Source organism: Loxodonta africana, unplaced genomic scaffold (genome assembly GCF_030014295.1).
Source record: "Loxodonta africana isolate mLoxAfr1 unplaced genomic scaffold, mLoxAfr1.hap2 scaffold_29, whole genome shotgun sequence".
Lineage (NCBI taxonomy): Eukaryota > Metazoa > Chordata > Mammalia > Proboscidea > Elephantidae > Loxodonta > Loxodonta africana.
Window position 1 is genome coordinate 2078660 of NW_026975011.1, and position 5110 is coordinate 2083769.

At 40.3% G+C, this 5110-nt stretch overlaps 1 pseudogene; it reads left to right on the plus strand.

The window, feature by feature from the left end:
• The first annotated feature begins 359 nt into the window (after window positions 1-359).
• LOC135229363 (olfactory receptor 14A16-like) lies at window positions 360-3956 on the plus strand (annotated as a pseudogene).
• The last annotated feature ends 1154 nt before the right edge of the window (window positions 3957-5110 follow it).

Below are 5110 nucleotides of genomic sequence, written 5' to 3' on the forward strand. Positions count from 1 at the left end.
ATGAAGGTGTTCACTGAGGGCAGACACAGCATGGCCCTTTGCTTCCACATGTATAAGAACACATTCAGTGGAGGGATGGAAGAGGGAAATGTGCCCCATTCTACTCCTACTGTGCCTGTTGGGGTCTTTCCACTTCATGCCTGACTGCCAGTTCTAACCAAAGGGAAGAGAAATCTCTGTGAATATTGATAAATTTGTTATATTTTAATAAATTTATGCAACTCTTTTCTTCTGAAGTCTTCAGGAAGAGGAAATTTTAACATTGTCATCTGTATCCATAGAAGAAACCTGTGCTAATTGATAAGACTATTACTACCCAATTTGTTTCTAGGTGTTTTGTTTAAATGAAAGCTGGAGGGGTAAGGGAGAAAATTAAAAAAAAAAAAAAAAGGTGCATTTGTAAATGTGAGAATGAGGAAGTAGTGGATGTTGAAAAAGCTGTTGTATTGTCTCAGGCAATAGTTTACAAGGCTGTAGTTTACAAGGAGAGAAGAGACGTTCCATCACAGCAGCAGTTACTCTCTAAAAAACAAAAAAAGAAGTGACAGTGTGGACATCCTAAACTTTACTGAAAACTCTTCTATTTGACATCAACTAGAAAAGACATCATCCCCATTCCACCTAGGACCTTCTTTGTATTATTTTTAACCACCGTTCACAAACCCATGCTTTTCTTTTTATTCTACTGTATTTTATTTTCAGAAACCCTGGTGGCGTAGTGGTTAAGAGCTCAGTTGCTAACCAAGAGGGCGGCAGTTCGAATCCGCCAGGCACTCCTTGGAAACTCTATGGAGCAGTTCTACTCTGTCCTATAGGGTCACTACGAGGTGGAATCGACTCGATGGCAGTGGGTATATTTTATTTCATTTTTCTCCATGTCAAGAGCAGCGTTTATCAATGACTCCTGGAAGCAGTCAGTAGAAAAGAGAAAGACTGTGTTAATAGCTTTACATGTAGAATATATCCTAACCCCCATAAGCCTAAAACCAAACCTGCTGCGGTCTAGTCAATTCTGACTCATAGCAGTGGTGTAAGACAGAGTATATCTGCCCTATAGAGTTTCCAACGGAAGCAGACTACCACATCTTTCTCCCATGGAACAGCTGGTGGGTTAGAACCATCAACCTTTCATTTAGTAGCAGAGCACTTAACCACTGCTCCACCACGGCTCAAACCCCTACACCTGCATAGTAATCTCCTAAGGCATGGGAGGCAATATAACTTTTTCTTGCTTCCTGGACAGACGCACTTTGTTGCATCCTCTGCCTTTTTCTTAACTGCCTTTAATGCCAATCATATTTCAGTTTGCTCTCTCTAATATCACAAGAAAAAAAAATACAGTTGCACTCGAATCCATTCATATTCATGGCAACTCCATCCGTGTCAGGGTAGAACTATTCTCCATAGGGTTTTCAGTAGCTAATTTATTGCAAGTAAATTATTGTGTCTCTTCTGAGACAGATTTTGATGTACTCAAACCACCAGCCTTTTGGGTAGCAGCCCAGTGCATTGCCTGCTTCCATTACCATTAAGAAAGTGGAGCTGTACTGTATGCCATTTTCCTGAGACTTTTCTGATAAGCTTCACTCCAAACAGAATCAAGCCATGTTAAGGGTGTTTGCTCCACCCTTTGCTTGTTAATATAACCAGAAGATTCGGGCTACTGAGTTCATATCTGAGTGAACTAGTTATCAGTGTATCTTTATTTCCACAGACATGAATCAGCATGCCTGAGAAACTAGACAACATAACCATCATAATGGAATTCTTGCTCATGGGATTCCCTGAGGACTGGATGCTACAGAGACTGTATGCAGCCCTCTTCTTCCTCACTTACCTGATGGCATTGACGGGGAACCTCCTCACTGTCACCCTCACCACCATTGATCTGCATCTCCACGCCCCTATGTATTTCTTTCTGAAGAATTTGTCCTTGATTGATATAAGCTTCATCTCTGTCACAGTCCCCAAGTCCATCCTGAACTCTCTGACTAAGAGTCATTCTATCTCCTTCCTAGGATGTGCCTCACAAATTTTTCTTTTTCTTTTTTTTGGGAGCACAGAGTATGCCCTCCTTGTAGTCATGTCCTACGACTGCTATGCTGCCATCTGCCATCCTTTGCGCTATGAGACCATTATGAATAGAGGCTCCTGTGTGCAGGTGGTGACTGCATCATGGCGGATTTGTCTATGGGTCCATCCATGTAGCAGGTACATTCTCTGTCAATTTCTGTGGGCCCAACATAGTGCACCGGTTCTTCTGTGACATTCCCTCACTGCTTACACTTGCTTGTCCCAGGGAGCAAATTCTAGAATATGCATTTATAACTGCCAACTTTTCCTTTGCCTTTTCATGCTTCCTTTTCATGATTGCCTCTTATGTTCACATTTTCTCAGCTGTCTTAAGGATTCCATCTGCTCAGGGCAGGTGCAAAACTGTCTCCACCTGCATGCCCCACCTCACTGTGATGACCTTGTTCCTCTTTTCAGGCATTGTTACATATTTAGGCACCAACTATAAACCTGCATCATCACTGAATCTTTTCATGTCTGTGTTATACTCTGTGTTACCTCCCAGCCTGAATCCTGTCATATACAGCCTGAGGAATAGGGATATGAAGGCAGCCCTAGGCAAATTACTGGGTGGTAAAATGTTGCTAAAGATGTAAGTATTCTGCTATCTTTAAAATATTGGCATGCATTTTCTCTTAAGTCAAAAGAAGTTTTTCAAATGTATTTTGGCCATCTATGTCTTTGGAACACATTAAATATCTTCAAGTTTAAAAATTCTCCTCCATATTGACTTCAACAGCCTTGTCACAATTTCTAGTGATGTTTTCTCCTTTACTTTTCAGCATTATATTTATTTAAAATATACACTTCTTTTATCACTTTGACATTTAATTTGGGCCAAATGTTTTGAAAGAGTGAGTTGAAAGGAAGTGGAGAAAGAGGTGAAACACCTATAAATAGCAGTTTTTTGTGTAACATCCACTGTAGACTAAAGTGTTTGGAACTCTGCCATGTAACTATAAAATAGATACAGATATATATAGGAACCCTGTTGGCGTAGTGGTTAAGAGTTCTGCTGCTAACCAAAGGTGAGCAGTTCAAATCCACCAGCTGTTCCTTGGAAACCCTATGGGGCAGTTCTATTCTGTCCTATAGAGTCAGAACTGACTCCACGGCACCTAACAACAACATATGTATATACATGGCATGGACACTTAATAAAGGCAAATGGATATGTTACCATTACTGTATCTTCCATTTATCTTGTCACAGCTACAATAGACTGTATATTCTGTAATCGAAATCAGACCCACTGATTTTTATATTCTTTTCTTGGGAGGTTGTAGAGCATCTAGAAACACACAATGCAGTGAATAACCCAGACTTTGAGGTTATTCTGGTGGTTTCATCTCCTGTGTTGCCATTGTCAGATGCTGCCTCTTTACATTATCATACATTATTTCTTCAAAGTTAACGTATTATGTCTAATTTTCTGTCACTGTATTTTACAACTTTATAATAGTGATAGAAAACAGGAGTAAAGAGAACCCTTTGGCTGTCTTACTATTCTACACATTTTTCTTTTTAAACTTTTTTTATTGTACTTTAGATAAAGGTTTACAGAACAAACTAGCTTCTCATTAAACAGTGAGTACACATATTGTTTTATGACATTGGTTAACCACCCCACGACATGTCAACACCCTCCCTCCTCAAACTTAGGTTCTGTATTACCAGCTTTCCTGTCCCCTCTTGCCTTCTAGTCCTTGGCCCTGGGCTGGTGCACCCCCTTGCTCTGATTTTGTTTTATGGGCCTGTCCAATCTTTGGCTGAATGGTGAACCTCAGGAGTGACTTCATTACTGAGCTGATAGCATGTACAGGGGCCATACTCTCAGGGTTTCTCCAGCCTCTGTCAGGCCAGCAAGTCTGGTCTTTTTTTTTTTTTTTTTGAGTTAGAATTTTGTTCTACATTTTTCTCCAGCTCTGTCTGGAGCGCTGTATTATGATCCCTGTCAGAGCAGTCAGTGGTGGTAGCCGGGCACCACCTCGTTGTACTGGACCTTTCTGGTGGAGGCCGTGACAGTTGTGGTCCTTTAGTCATTTGGACTAATCTTTCCCTTGTACCTTTAGTCTTCTTCATTCTTCCTTGCCCCTCAAAGGGGTGTGACCAGTGGAGTATCCTACATGGCCACTCACAGGCTTTTAAAACCCCTGACACTACTCACCAAAGTAGAATGTAGAGCATTTTCTTTATAGACTGTTATGCCAGTTGAGCTAGATGTTTGCTAAAACCATGGTCCCCGCGGTTCTCAGCCCAGCAATTTGGTCCCTTGGGAAGTTTGAATGTATCTATGGAGATACCATGACCTTGCCTTGTACAAGTTGTGCTGGCTTCCCTAGTATTGTGTACTGTCTTACCCTGCACCAAAGTTAGCACTTACCTATTGCCTATTTAGTGTTTTTCTATCTCCACATTTCCTCTCCCTTGTAACCATCAAAGATTGTTTCTTTTTGTGCGTAAACCTTTTTAAGAGTTTTTACAGTAGTGGTCTCATACAATATTTGTCTTTTTGTGATTGACTTATTTCACTCAGCGTAATTCACCCATGTTATGAGATGCTTTGCAGATTCATCGTTGTTCTTTATCAGTGTGTAATACTCTGTTGTGTGTATGTACCACAATTTGTTTACCCATTCATTTGTTAATGGGCATCTAGGTTGTTTCCATCTTTTTGCTATTGTGAACAATGCTGCAATGAACATGGGTGTGCATATGTTTGTCCGTGTGATGACTCTTATTTCTCTAGGTTATATTCCTAGGAGTGGGATTGCTGGAACATGTAGTATTTCTATTTCATGTTTTTTTAATGGTATTTCTAGCTTCCTAAGGAAGAGCAATAATGTCTTCCAAAATGGTTGTATCATTTTGCATTCCCACCAGCAGTGCATAAGAGTTCCAATCTCCCAGCAGCTTCTTCAACATTTGTTGTTTCATGTTTTTTTGATTCGTGCCAGTAATGCTGGGTGAGATGGTATCTCATCTACACATTTTTCTTATCATCATAATTTTTCTTATTTTAGAATTTAAAAATAAA